The 15778-nt window shown below is 40.8% G+C and overlaps 2 non-coding genes across 2 annotated transcripts; one reads left to right on the top strand and one right to left on the bottom strand.

Annotated features, from left to right (window-relative positions):
• Positions 1–5616: 5616 nt before the first annotated feature.
• On the top strand, positions 5617–5724 carry LOC130964407 (small nucleolar RNA R71). Its single transcript, XR_009080503.1, has one exon. It is a non-coding gene; the product is annotated as a small nucleolar RNA R71 (small nucleolar RNA).
• A 7634-nt stretch (positions 5725–13358) lies between these two features.
• LOC130963793 (small nucleolar RNA R71) lies at positions 13359–13466 on the bottom strand. Its single transcript, XR_009079911.1, has one exon. It is a non-coding gene; the product is annotated as a small nucleolar RNA R71 (small nucleolar RNA).
• Between the last annotated feature and the right edge of the window lie 2312 nt (positions 13467–15778).

Here is a 15778-nt window from a genome sequence, read left to right as displayed (position 1 = left end):
TGATCTCACGGAATGGTTAGCTCGTTTGTCAGGCGAGCACTCGGTTGTCAGGCGATCAACCATGCATCGTGCAATCGGGAATCCAAGAGATATTCACTAAGCCTCAGATGCTTGTAGAACAAGAATGGTTGTCAGTCACCTTGTTCATGAGTGAGAATGGTGATGGGCGTCAATCATCACCTTCATCATTGTTGAAGAACAAGTGATATCTTGGATAAAGAACAAGCGGAATTGAATGGAAGAACAATAGTAATTGCATTAATACTCGAGGTACAGCAGAGCTCCACACCTTAATCTATGGTGTGTAGAAACTCCACCGTTGAAAATACATAAGAACAAGGTCTAGGCATGGCCGAATGGCCAGCCTCCCAAAGGTCTAAGATAGCATAAAACAAAGATAGCTACCAAAAGTCTCTGATGTCAACATACAATAGTAAAAGGTCCTACTTATAGAAAACTAGTACATAGATGAGTAAATGACATAAAAATCCACTTCCGGGCCCACTTGGTGTGTGCTTGGGCTGAGCAATGAAGCAATTTCGTGTAGAGACTCTCCTTGGAGTTAAACGCCAGCTTTAGTGCCAGTTTGGGCGTTTAACTCCCAATTAGGTGCCAGTTCCGGCGTTTAACGCTGGAATTTCTTGAGGTGACTTTGAACGCCGGTTTGGGCCATCAAATCTTGGGCAAAGTATGGACTATTATATATTGCTGGAAAGCCCAGGATGTCTACTTTCCAACGCTGTTGAGAGCGCGCCAATTGGGCTTCTGTAGCTCCAGAAAATCCACTTCGAGTGCAGGGAGGTCAGAATCCAACAGCATCTGCAGTCCTTTTGAGTCTCTGGATCAGATTTTTGCTCAAGTCCCTCAATTTCAGCCAGAAAATACCTGAAATCACAGAAAAACACACAAACTCATAGTAAAATCCAGAAAAGTGAATTTTAACTAAAAACTAATAAAAATATACTAAAAACTCAACTCAAACTATTAAAAACATACTAAAAACAATGCCAAAAAGTGTATAAATTATCCGCTCATCACAACACCAAACTTAAATTGTTGCTTGTCCTCAAGCAACTGAAAATCAAATAAGATAAAAAGAAGAGAATATGCAATGAACTCCGAAAACATCTATGAAGATCAGTATTAATTAGATGAGCGGGGCTTTTATCTTTTTGCCTCTGAATAGTTTTGGCATCTCACTCTATCCCTTGTAATTCAGAATGATTGGCTTCTTTAGGAACTCAGAATCCAGATAGTGTTATTGATTCTCCTAGTTAAGTATGATGATTCTTGAACACAGCTACTTATTGAGTCTTGGCTGTGGCCCAAAGCACTCTGTCTTCCAGTATTACCACCGGATACATACATGCCACAGACACATAATTGGGTGAACCTTTTCAGATTGTGACTCAGCTTTGCTAAAGTCCCCAATTAGAGGTGTCCAGGGTTCTTAAGCACACTCTTATTTGCCTTGGATCACAACTTTATTTCTTTTCTTTTTCTTTCTTTTTTTTTTCTTCTTTTTTTTTTCGTTTGCTTTTTCTCCCTTTTTTTTCTGCTTTTTTTCTTTTTCTTGCTTCAAGAATCATTTTTAATGATTTTTCAGATCCTCAGTAACATGTCTCCTTTTTCATCATTCTTTCAAGAGCCAACATTCATGAACCACAAGTTCAAAAGACATATGCACTGTTCAATCATACATTCAGAGAACAAAAGTGTTGCCACCACATCAAAATAATTAAACTATTATAAAATTCAGAATTCATGCAATTCTTTCCTTTTCAATTAAGCACATTTTTATTCAAGAAAGGTGATGGATTCATAGGACATTCATAACTTTAAGGCATAGACACTAAGACACTAATGATCACAAGACACAAACATGGACAAACATAAAGCATAAAAATCGAAAAACAGAAGAATAAAGAACAAGGAAATCAAGGAACGGGTCCACCTTAGTGATGGCGGCTCTTTCTTGCTCTTGAAGATCCTATGGAGTGCTTGAGCTCCTCAATGTCTCTTCCTTGTCTTTGTTGCTCCTCCCTCATGATTCTTTGGTCTTCTCTAATTTCATGGAGGAGAATGGAGTGTTCTTGATGCTCCACCCTTAGTTGTCCCATGTTGGAACTCAATTCTCCTAGGGAGGTGTTTAGTTGCTCCCAATAGTTTTGTGGAGGAAAGTGCATCCCTTGAGGAATCTCAGGGATCTCTTGATGAGAGGGGTCTCTTGTGTACTCCATCCTTTTCTTGGTGATGGGCTTGTCCTCATCAATGGGGGTATCTCCTTCTATGTCAACTCCAACTGAATAACAGAGGTGACAAATGAGGTGAGGAAAGGCTAACCTTGCCAAGGTGGAGGTCTTGTCCGCCACCTTGTAGAGTTCTTGGGCTATAACCTCATGAACTTCTATTTCTTCTCCAATCATGATGCTATGGATCATGATAGCCCGGTCTATGGTAACTTCGGACCGGTTGCTAGTGGGAATGATTGAGCGTTGTATGAACTCTAACCATCCTCTAGCCACGGGCTTGAGGTCATGCCTTCTTAATTGAATCGGCTTGCCTCTTGAATCTTGCTTCCATTGTGCGCCCTCTTCACATATGGTTGTGAGGACTTGGTCCAACCTTTGATCAAAGTTGACCCTTCTAGTGTAAGGATGCTCATCTCCTTGCATCATAGGCAAGTTGAACGCCACCCTCACACTCTCTGGACTAAAATCCAAGTATTTCCCCCGAACCATAGTGAGATAATTCTTTGGATTCGGGTTCACACTTTGGTCATGGTTCTTGGTGATCCATGCATTGGCATAGAACTCTTGAACCATCAAGATTCCGACTTGTTGAATGGGGTTGGTGAGTACTTCCCAACCTCTTCTTCGGATCTCATGGCGGATCTCCGGATATTCACCCTTTTTGAGTGAAAAGGGGACTTCGGGGATCACCTTCTTCAAGGCCACAACTTCATAGAAGTGGACTTGATGCACCCTTGAGAGGAATCTATCCATCTCCTATGACTCGGAGGTGGAAGCCTTTGCCTTCCCTTTCCTCTTTCTAGAGGTTTCTCCGGCCTTGGATGCCATAAATGGTTATGAAAAAGCAACGCTTTTACCACACCAAACTTAAAATGTTTGCTCGTCCTCGAGCAAAAGAAGAAAGAAGAGAGTAGAAGAAGAAGAAATGAGGAAGAGGGGGAAGGTGGTGTGTTCGGCCAAGAAGGGTAAGAAAGGGTGTTTAGGTTGTGTGAAAATGAAGGGTTGAAGAAGGGTATATATAGGAAAGAGGGGGGTAATGGTTCGGCCATGATGGGTGGGTTTGGGGGGAAAGTGGTTTGAATTTGAAGGGTGAGGTTGGTGGGGATTTAGGAAGGATGGATGTGAGTGGTGAAGAGAAAGATGGGATTTGATAGGTGAAGGGTTTTTGGGGAAGAGGTATTGAGGTGATTGGTGAATGGGGGAAGAAGAGAGAGAGTGATGGTGGGGTCCTGTGGGGTCCACAGATCCTGTGGTGTCAAGGAAAAGTCATCCCTGCACCAAATGTTGCTCAAAATCACGTTTTGAGCTATTTCTGGCGTTAAACGCCGGGCTGGTGCCCATTCCTGGCATTAACGCCAGGTTGTTGCCCTTTACTGGCGTTTAACGCCAGTCTGGTGCCCCTTTCTGGCGTTAAACGCCCAGAATGGTACCAGACTGGGCGTTAAACGCCCAACAGCTAGCATTACTGGCGTTTGAACGCCAGCTTCTTCTCCTCCAGGGTGTGCTATTTTTCTTCCTGTTTTTCATTCTGTTTTTGCTTTTTTCATTGTTTTTGTGACTTCTTATGATCATCAACCTACAAAAAGATAAAATAACAAAAGAAAATAGTTAACTATAAAACATTGGGTTGCCTCCCAACAAGCGCTTCTTTAATGTCATTAGCTTGACAGAGGACTCTCATGGAGCCTCAGAAATGCTCAGAACCGTGTTGGAACCTCCCAACACCAAACTTAGAGTTTGAATGTGGGGGTTCAACACCAAACTTAGAGTTTGGTTGTGGCCTCCCAACACCAAACTTAGAGTTTGACTGTGGGGGCTCTGCTTGGCTCTGTTTTGAGAGAAGCTCTTCATGCTTCCTCTCCATGATGATAGAGGGATGTCCTTGGGCCTTAAACACCAAGGATTCTTCATTCACTTGAATGATCAACTCTCCTCTATCAACATCAATCACAGCCTTTGCTGTGGCTAGGAAGGGTCTGCCAAGGATGATGGATTCATCCATGCACTTCCCAGTCTCTAGGACTATGAAATCAGTAGGGATGTAATGGTCTTCAATCTTCACCAAACATTCTCTACAAGTCCATGAGCTTGTTTTCTTGAATTGTCTGCCATCTCTAATGAGATTCTTGCAGCTTGCACCTCAAAGATCCCTAATTTCTCCATTACAGAGAGGGGCATGAGGTTTACACTTGACCCTAAGTCACACAAGGCCTTCTTGAAGGTCATGGTGCCTATGGTACAAGGTATAGAAAACTTCCCAGGATCCTGCCTCTTTTGAGGCAGTTTCTGCCTAGACAAGTCATCCAGTTCTTTGGTGAGCAAGGGAGGTTCATCCTCCCAAGTCTCATTTCCAAATAACTTGTCATTTAGCTTCATGATTGCTCCAAGGTATTTAGCAACTTGCTCTTCAGTGACATACTCATCCTCTTCAGAGGAAGAATACTCATCAGAGCTCATGAATGGCAGAAGTAAGTCCAATGGAATCTCTATGGTCTCATTTTGAGCCTCAGATTCCCATTGGAATTCAGAGGAGATTGGTACACGCCCACTAAGGTCTTCCTCAGTGGCGTCCTCCTCCTCTCTTTCCTCTCCACATTCGGCCATGGTTATGGCTTTGCACTCTCTTTTTGGATTTTCTTCTGTATTACTTGGGAGAGTACTAGGAGGGAGTTCAGTAACTTTCTTGCTCAGCTGACCCACTTGTCCTTCCAAATTTCTGATGGAGGACCTTGTTTCATTCATGAAACTTTGAGTGGTCTTTATTATATCAGAGACCATTGTTGCTAAGTCAGAAGTATTCTGCTTAGAACTCTCTGTCTGTTGCTGAGAAGATGATGGAAAAGGCTTGCTATTGCTAAACCTGTTTCTTCCACCATTATTGTTATTGAAACCTTGTTGAGGTCTCTCTTGATTCTTCCATGAGAGATTTGGGGTGATTTTTCCATGAAGAATTATAGGTGTTTCCATAGGGTTCTCCTAGGTAATTCACCTCTTCCATTGAAGGGTTCTCAGGATCATAGGCTTCTTCCTCAGATGAGGCTTCCTTAGTACTGCTTGGTGCATTTTGCATTCCAGACAGACTTTGAGAAATCAAATTGACTTGTTGAGTCAATATCTTGTTCTGAGCCAATATGGCATTCAGAGTGTCAATCTCAAGAACTCCTTTCTTCTGACTAGTCCCATTGTTCACAGGATTCCTTTCAGAAGTGTACATGAATTGGTTATTTGCAACCATTTCAATCAATTCTTGAGCTTCTGCAGGCGTCTTCTTCAGATGAAGGGATCCTCCAGCAGAGCTATCCAAAGACATCTTGGATAGTTCAGAGAGACCATCATAGAAAATACCTATGATGCTCCATTCAGAAAGCATGTCTGAGGGACATCTTCTGATTAATTGTTTGTATCTTTCCCAAGCTTCATAGAGGGATTCTCCATCCTTCTGTCTGAAGGTTTGGACTTCCACTCTAAGCTTACTCCATCTTTGTGGTGGAAAGAACTTTGCCAAGAAGGCATTGACTAGCTTTTCCCAAGAGTCCAGGCTTTCTTTAGGTTGAGAATCCAACCATATTCTAGCTCTGTCTCTTACAGCAAAAGGAAATAGCATCAGTCTATAGACCTCAGGGTTAACCCCATTAGTCTTGACTGTGTCACAGATTTGCAAGAATTCAGCTAAGAACTGATGAGGATCTTCCATTAGAAGTCCATGGAACTTGCAATTCTATTGCATTAGAGAAACTAATTGAGGCTTAAGCTCAAAGTTGTTTGCTCCAATGGCAGGGATAGAGATGCTTCTCCCATAGAAATCAGGAGTAGGTGCAGTGAAGTCACCCAGCACCTTCCTTGCATTGTTGGCATTGTTGTTGTTTTCGGCTGCCATGTGTTCTTCTTCCTTGAAGAATTCGGTCAGGTCCTCTAAAGAGAGTTGTGCTTTAGCTTCTCTTAGCTTTCTCTTCAAGGTCCTTTCAGGTTCAGGATCAGCTTCAACAAGAATGCCTTTGTCTCTGCTCCTGCTCATATGAAAGAGGAGAGAAAAAGAAAATGTGGAATCCTCTATGTCACAGTATAGAGATTCCTTGAAGTGTCAGAGGAAAAGAGAAATAGTAAGAAGAAGGAGAAGAAGAATTCGAACTTTATTAGTTAGAGTTCGAATTGTGCATTTAGAAGGAGTGGTACTCCATAAATAGAAGGATGTGGGAAGGAGGGAAGAGAATTTTCGAAAATTCAATTAAAAGATTTTGAAAACATTTTGAAAATTTGATTGATAATTTTCGAAAATTAAAAGTGAAAAAGAAATCAAGTGATTTTTGAAAAAGATTTTGAAATTAGAAATTAAGAAGATTTGATTGAAAACTATTTTGAAAAAGATGTGGTTAAAAAGATTTAATTGAAAAGTTATGGTTTTAAAAAGATGTGATTGAGAAGATATGATTTGAAAACAATTTTAAAAGATATGATTTGAAAACAATTTGAAAAGATATGATTTTAAAAAAATTAATGACTTGCCTAACAAGAAAAGATATGATTCAAACATAAAACCTTCCATGATAGAAAAGGCAAAAAAAATGTTCAATCAAATCATTAATTGTTAGTAAGTATCTTTGAAAAAGGAAAGAAATTGATTTTGAAAACATTTGATTGAAAGGATATGATTTGAAAAAGATTTGGTTTTGAAAAACTTTGAAAACTTGAAAAAAAAAATTGATTTGAAAACAAAATCTTCCTCCTAGCACATCCTGGCGTTAAACGCCCAGAATGGTATACATTCTGGCGTTTAACGCCCAACCAGGTACCCTGGCTGGCGTTTAAACGCCAGTCTGCCTTCTTCACTGGGCATTTTTGAATGCTCAGCTTTTTCTGTATAATTCCTCTGCAGTATGTTCTGAATCTTCAATTCTTTGTATTATTGACTTGAAAAGACACAAATTAAAAATATTTTTGGGATTTTTAATAATCAAAATGCAAAAGGAATCAATTAACAATGCATGCAAGACACCAAACTTAGCAGTTTGTATACTACTGACACTAACAATATGAGAATGCATATGAGACACACAAAATACTTCAAGTCAATAGAATTCAAAGATTAGAACACAAAAATCATCAAGAATTACTTGAGGATCCTTAAGACACATGAATGAATGCATGCAATTGACACCAAACTTAAGATGAGACACTAGACTTAAGCAAGAAACATCAAATATTTTTGGTTTTTATGATTTTGTAATTTTTTTTTGTGTTTTTCGAAAATTAAGTGGAAAAAGGTATCAAAATTCTTAATGAGAAGTCCAGGAATCAGTGCAATGCTAGTCTAAGACTCCGGTCCAGGAATTAGACATGGCTTCACAGCCAGCCAAGCTTTCAAAGAAAGCTTCGGTCCAAAACACTAGACATGACCAAAGGTCAGCCAAGCCTTAGCAGATCACTGCTCCAAAAGCAAAATTGATGAAAATCAATAAGCTCTTGTGGTGATAAGTTGAAACCTCGGTCCAATCAGATTAGACATGGCCTATCAGCCAGCCAGATTTCAATAAATCATCATGAAACTCTAGAATTCATCTTCAAGAATTTCGAAAAAAAATAAATACCTAATCTAAGCAACAAGATGAACCGTCAGTTGTCCAAACTAGAACAATCCCAGGCATTGTTACCAAAAGCTTGCTCAAAACTTGAACAATCTCCGGCAACGGCGCCAAAAACTTGGTGCTGTTGCCGGATTTTGGCACTGATGTTACCGGACAAAAAGCTTGCTCAAAACTTGAACAATCCCCGGCAACGACGCCAAAAACTTGGTGCGCGAAATTGTGAACAATACTTTTCACAACTCTCATAATCCCTGGTCATGAACTCCAAGAACTTGGTAGTTCAATTCCATGGCATTACACAACTTCGCACAACTAACCAGCAAGTGCACTGGGTCGTCCAAGTAATACCTTACGTGAGTAAGGGTCGATCCCACGGAGATTGTTAGTATGAAGCAAGCTATGGTCATCTTGTAAATCTTAGTCAGGCAGACTCAAATGGATATGGTGATGAACGAAAATAACATAAAAGATAAAGATAGAGATACTTATGTAGTTCATTGGTAGGAACTTCAGATAAGCGTATGAAGATGCCTTCCCTTCCGTCTCTCTGCTTTCCTACTGTCTTCATCCAATCCTTCTTCTTCCTTTCCATGGCAAGCTTGTGTAGGGTTTCACCGTTGTCAATGGCTACCTCCCATCCTCTCAGTGAAAACGATTGCATATGCTCTGTCACAGCACGCGGAATTCAGCTGTCGGTTCTCGGTCAGGCCGGAATAGAATCCATTGATTCTTTTGCGTCTGTCACTAACGCCCCGCCTGCTAGGAGTTTGAAGCGCGTCACAGTCATTCAATCATTGAATCCTACTCAGAATACCACAGACAAGGTTAGACCTTCCGGATTCTCTTGAATACTGCCATCAGTTTTCGCCTATACCATGAAGACTCTGATCTCACGGAATGGTTGGCTCGTTTGTCAGGCGAGCACTCGGTTGTCAGGCGATCAACCATGCATCGTGCAATCGGGAATCCAAGAGATATTCACTAAGCCTCAGATGCTTGTAGAACAAGAATGGTTGTCAGTCACCTTGTTCATGAGTGAGAATGGTGATGGGCGTCAATCATCACCTTCATCATTGTTGAAGAACAAGTGATATCTTGGATAAAGAACAAGCGGAATTGAATGGAAGAACAATAGTAATTGCATTAATACTCGAGGTACAGCAGAGCTCCACACCTTAATCTATGGTGTGTAGAAACTCCACCGTTGAAAATACATAAGAACAAGGTCTAGGCATGGCCGAATGGCCAGCCTCCCAAAGGTCTAAGATAGCATAAAACAAAGATAGCTACCAAAAGTCTCTGATGTCAACATACAATAGTAAAAGGTCCTACTTATAGAAAACTAGTACATAGATGAGTAAATGACATAAAAATCCACTTCCGGGCCCACTTGGTGTGTGCTTGGGCTGAGCAATGAAGCAATTTCGTGTAGAGACTCTCCTTGGAGTTAAACGCCAGCTTTAGTGCCAGTTTGGGCGTTTAACTCCCAATTAGGTGCCAGTTCCGGCGTTTAACGCTGGAATTTCTTGAGGTGACTTTGAACGCCGGTTTGGGCCATCAAATCTTGGGCAAAGTATGGACTATTATATATTGCTGGAAAGCCCAGGATGTCTACTTTCCAACGCCGTTGAGAGCGCGCCAATTGAGCTTCTGTAGCTCCAGAAAATCCACTTCGAGTGCAGGGAGGTCAGAATCCAACAGCATCTGCAGTCCTTTTGAGTCTCTGGATCAGATTTTTGCTCAAGTCCCTCAATTTCAGCCAGAAAATACCTGAAATCACAGAAAAACACACAAACTCATAGTAAAGTCCAGAAAAGTGAATTTTAACTAAAAACTAATAAAAATATACTAAAAACTCAACTCAAACTATTAAAAACATACTAAAAACAATGCCAAAAAGTGTATAAATTATCCGCTCATCAACATTCTGGGCTTTCCAGCAATATATGATAGTCCATACTTTGCCCAAGATTTGATGGCCCAAACCGGCGTTCAAAGTCACCCTCAGGAATCCCAGCGTTAAACGCTGGAACTGGCACCCAAATGGGAGTTAAACGCCCAAACTGGCATAAAAGCTGGCGTTTAACTCCAAGAAGAGTCTCTACACGAAATTGCTTCATTGCTCAGCCCAAGCACACACCAAGTGGGCCCGGAAGTGGATTTTTATGTTATTTACTCATCTCTGTACACCCTAGGCTACTAGTTTTCTATAAGTAGGACCTTTTGCTATTTTATTTATATCTTTGGATTGTTTTTGATCCTTTGATCATCTTTGGACATCTAGTTCTTAGATCATTGGGAGGCTGGCCTCACGGCCATGCCTAGACCTTATGCTTATGTATTTTCAACGGTGGAGTTTCTACACACCATAGATTAAGGTGTGGAGCTCTGCTGTACCTCGAGTATTAATGCAATTACTATTGTTCTTCCATTAAATTCCGCTTGTTCTTGTTCTAAGATATCACTTGTTCTTCAACTTGATGAATGTGATGATCCGTGACACTCATCATCATTCTCACTTATGAACAAGGTGACTGACAACCACTTTTGTTCTACAAGCAACCAAGGCTCTAGTGAATATCTCTTGGATTCCTGATTGCACGATGCATGGTTGATCGCCTGACAACCGAGTGCTCGCCTGACAAACGAGCCAACCATTCCGTGAGATCAGAGTCTTCATGGTATAGGCGAAAACTGATGGCAGTATTCAAGAGAATCCGGAAGGTCTAACCTTGTCTGTGGTATTCTGAGTAGGATTCAATGATTGAATGACTGTGACGCGCTTCAAACTCCTAGCAGGCGGGGCGTTAGTGACAGACGCAAAAGAATCAATGGATTCTATTCCGGCCTGACCGAGAACCGACAGCTGAATTCCGCGTGCTGTGACAGAGCATATGCAATCGTTTTCACTGAGAGGATGGGAGGTAGCCATTGACAACGGTGAAACCCTACACAAGCTTGCCATGGAAAGGAAGAAGAAGGATTGGATGAAGACAGTAGGAAAGCAGAGAGACGGAAGGGAAGGCATCTTCATACGCTTATCTGAAGTTCCTACCAATGAACTACATAAGTATCTCTATCTTTATCTTTTATGTTATTTTCGTTCATCACCATATCCATTTGAGTCTGCCTGACTAAGATTTACAAGATGACCATAGCTTGCTTCATACTAACAATCTCCGTGGGATCGACCCTTACTCACGTAAGGTATTACTTGGACGACCCAGTGCACTTGCTGGTTAGTTGTGCGAAGTTGTGTAATGCCATGGGATTGAGCTACCAAGTTTTTGGAGTTCATGACCGGGGATTATGAGAGTTGTGAAAAGTAGTGATCACAATTTCGCGCACCAAGTTTTTGGCGCCGTTGCCGGGGATTGTTCAGTTTGGACAACTGACGGTTCATCTTGTTGCTTAGATTAGGTATTTTTTTTTTCGAAATTCTTGAAGATGAATTCTAGAGTTTCATGATGATTTGTTGAAGTCTGGATAGCTGAGAAGCCATGTCTAATCCCATTGGACCGAGGTTTCAACTTGTCATCACAAGAGCTTGTTGATCTTTATCAATCTTGCTTTTGGAGCAGTGATCTGCTAAGGCTTGGCTGGCCTTTGGCCATGTCTAGTGTTTTGGACCGAAGCTTTTTTTGAAAGCTTGGCTGGCTGTGAAGCCATGTCTAATTCCTGGACCGGAGTCTTAGACTAGCATTGCACTGATTCCTGGAATTCTCATTAAGAATTTTGATATCTTTTCCCACTTAATTTTCGAAAAACACAAAAAAATAAAAAAAATCATAAAATCCAAAAATTTCTTGTTTGAGTCTAGTGTCTCATCTTAAGTTTGGTGTCAATTGCATGCATTGTTATGTGTCTTAATGATCTTCAAGATGTTCTTGATGATTTACTTGCTCTAATCTTTGAATTCTATTAACTTGAAGTATTTTGTGTGTCTCATATGCATTCTCATATTGTTAGTGTCAGTGGTATACAAACTGCTAAGTTTGGTGTCTTGCATGCATTGTTATTTGATTTTAGTTGTATTTTGATTATCCTTTATTATTAAAAATCCAAAAATATTTTTAATTTGTGTCTTTTCAAGTCAATAACACAGAGAATTGAAGATTCAGAACATACAGCAGAGGAATTGCACAGAAAAAGCTGGGCGTTCAAAACGCCCAGTGAAGAAGGACAGACTGGAGTTTAAACGCCAGCCAGGGTACCTGGTTGGGCGTTTAACGCCCAAAAGGGTATAGTTTTGGGCGTTAAACGCTAGAATGTGCACCATTCTGGGCGTTTAACGCCAGGATGGCACAAGGGGGAGAATTTTGTTTTCAAATCAAATTTTTTTCAAGTTTTCAAAGTTTTTCAAAATCAAATCTTTTTCAAATCATATCTTTTCAATCAAATGTTTTCAAAATCAATTCCTTTCCTTTTTCAAAGATACTTACTATCAATTAATGATTTGATTCAACATTTCAAGTATGTTGCCTTTTCTGTTGAGAAAGGTTTAATGTTTGAATCATATCTTTTCTTGATAGCCAAGTTACTAATTTTTAAAAATCAAATCTCTTTAAAATTGTTTTCAAATCATATCTTTTCAATCACATATTTTTAAAATCAATCATATCTTCTTAACCTCATCTTTTTCAAAATAGTTTTCAATCAAATCTTTTTGATTTCTAATTTTAAAATCTTTTTCAAAAATCATCTTATTTCTTTCCCACTCTCATTTTCGAAAATTAAGTAATGTTTTTCAAAAATATTTTCAAAATCTTTCACTTAATTTTCGAAAATTACTTCCCTTCTCCTCACATCCTTCTATTTATGGACTAACACTATTCCTTAATGCATAATTCGAACTCCATTTCCTTTGATAAGTTCGAATTTTCTACTTCTGTTTTCTACTCTTCTTTTCCTCTGACACTTCAAGGAATCTCTATACTGTGACATAGAGGATTCCACATTTTCTTGTTCCCTTCTCTTTCTTATGAGCAGGAGCAAAGACAAAAGCATTCTTGTTGAGCCTGATCCTGAACCTGAAAGGACCTTGAAGAGAAAGCTAAGAGAAGCCAAAGCACAACTCTCTTTAGAGGACCTGACCGAATTCTTCAAAGAAGAAGAACACATGGCAGCCGAAAACAACAACAATGCAAACAATGCAAGGAAGGTGCTGGGTGACTTTACTGCACCTACTCCCGACTTCTATGGGAGAAGCATCTCTATCCCTGCCATTGGAGCAAACAACTTTGAGCTTAAGCCTCAACTAGTTTCTCTAATGCAACAGAATTGCAAGTTCCATGGACTTCCATTGGAAGATCCTCATCAGTTTTTAGCTGAGTTCTTGCAAATCTGTGACACTGTCAAGACTAATGGGGTAGACCCTGAGGTCTATAGACTTATGCTATTCCCTTTTGCTGTAAGAGACAGAGCTAGAACATGGTTGGATTCTCAACCTAAAGAAAGCCTGGACTCTTGGGAAAAGCTAGTCAATGCCTTCTTGGCAAAGTTCTTTCCACCTCAAAAATTGAGCAAGCTTAGAGTGGAAGTCCAAACCTTCAGACAGAAGGATGGAGAATCCCTCTATGAAGCTTGGGAAAGATACAAACAATTAATCAGAAAGTGTCCTTCTGACATGCTTTCTGAATGGAGCATCATAGGTATTTACTATGATGGTCTCTCTGAACTATCCAAGATGTCTCTGGATAGCTCTGCTGGAGGATCTCTTCATTTGAAGAAGATGCCTACAGAAGCTCAAGAGCTGATTGAAATGGTTGCAAATAACCAATTCATGTACACTTCTGAAAGGAATCCTGTGAACAATGGGACAAATCAGAAGAAAGGAGTTCTTGAGATTGATACTCTGAATGCCATATTGGCTCAGAACAAAATATTGACTCAACAAGTCAATTTGATCTCTCAAAGTCTGTCTGGAATGCAAAATGCACCAGGCAGTACTAAGGAAGCTTCATCTGAGGAAGAAGCCTATGATCCTGAGAACCCTTCAATAGAAGAGGTGAATTACCTAGGAGAACCCTATGGAAACACCTACAATTCTTCATGGAGAAATCACCCAAATTTCTCATGGAAGAATCAAGAAAGACCTCAACAAGGTTTCAATAACAATAATGGTGGAAGAAACAGGTTTAGCAATGGCAAGCCTTTTCCATCATCTTCTCAGCAACAGACAGAGAGTTCTAAGCAGAATCCCTCTGACTTAGCAACCATGGTCTCTGATCTAATCAAAACCACTCAAAGTTTCATGACTGAAACAAGGTCCTCCATTAGGAATTTGGAGGCACAAGTGGGACAGCTGAGCAAGAAAGTTACTGAACTCCCTCCTAGTACTCTCCCAAGCAACACAGAAGAAAATCCAAAAGGAGAGTGCAAAGCCATCAACATGGCCGAATTCTGGGAGGAAGAAGAGGCAGTGAACGCCACTGAGGAAGACCTCACTGGACGTCCACTGGCCTCCATTGAGTTCCCCAATGAGGAACCATGGGAATCTGAGGCTCAAAATGAGACCATAGAGATTCCATTGGAATTACTTCTGCCATTCATGAGCTCTGATGAGTATTCTTCCTCTGAAGAGGATGAGTATGTCACTGAAGAGCAAGTTGCTAAATACCTTGGAGCAATCATGAAGCTAAATGACAAGTTATTTGGAAATGAGACTTGGGAGGATGAACCCCCTTTGCTCACCAAAGAACTGGATGACTTGTCTAGGCAGAAACTGCCTCAAAAGAGGCAGGATCCTGGGAAGTTTTCAATACCTTGTGCCATAGGCACCATGACCTTCAAGAAGGCCTTGTGTGACTTAGGGTCAAGTGTAAACCTCATGCCCCTCTCTGTAATGGAGAAGCTAGGGATCTTTGAGGTGCAAGCTACAAAAATCTCACTAGAGATGGCAGACAACTCAAGAAAACAAGCTCATGGACTTGTAGAGGATGTTCTGGTAAAAGTTGAAGACCATTACATCCCTACTGATTTCATAGTCCTAGAGACTGGGAAGTGCATGGATGAATCCATCATCCTTGGCAGACCCTTCCTAGCCACAGCAAAGGCTGTGATTGATGTTGATAGAGGAGAGTTAATCATTCAAGTGAGTGAAGAATCCTTTGTATTTAAGGCTCAAGGATATCCCTCTATCACCATGGAGAAGAAGCATGAAGAGCTTCTCTCAAAACAGAGCCAAACAGAGCCCCCACAGTCAAACTCTAAGTTTGGTGTTGGGAGGCCACAACCAAACTCTAAGTTTGGTGTTGAACCCCCACATTCAAACTCTAAGTTTGGTGTTGGGAGGTTCCAACATTGCTCTGAGTATCTGTGAGGCTCCATGAGAGTCCTCTATCAAGCTAATGACATTAAAGAAGCGCTTGTTGGGAGGCAACCCAATGTTTTATAATTAACTATTTCCTTTTGATATTTTATCTTTTTTGTAGGTTGATGATCATGAGAAGTCACAAAATCAATGAAAAAAGCAAAAACAGAATGAAAAACAGGAAGAAAAACAGCACACCCTGGAGGACGCACTTACTGGCGTTTAAACGCCAGTAAGGTTAGCTGTTGGGCGTTTAACGCCCAGTCTGGCACCATTCTGGGCGTTTAACGCCAGAAAGGGGCACCAGACTGGCGTTAAACGCCAGAAAAGGGCAAGAACCCGGCGTTAAACACCAGGAATGGGCACCAGCCCGGCGTTTAACGCCAGAAATGGCACAAAACGTGATTTTGCATGCCATTTGGTGCAGGGATGACTTTTCCTTGACACCTCAGGATCTGTGGACCCCACAGGATCCCCACCTACCCTACCACTCCCTCTCTCTTCTTCACCAATCACCTCAACACCTCTTCCCCAAAAACCCCTCACCTATCAAATCCCCTCCTTCTCTTCACCACTCACATCCATCCTTCATAAAACCCCACCTACCCCTCCATTCAAATTCAAACCACTTT

This window comes from Arachis stenosperma, chromosome 2 (assembly GCF_014773155.1).
Source record: "Arachis stenosperma cultivar V10309 chromosome 2, arast.V10309.gnm1.PFL2, whole genome shotgun sequence".
Lineage (NCBI taxonomy): Eukaryota > Viridiplantae > Streptophyta > Magnoliopsida > Fabales > Fabaceae > Arachis > Arachis stenosperma.
Note: the sequence above shows the minus strand (reverse complement) of the source record. Positions and strands in the feature narration are given on the sequence as shown.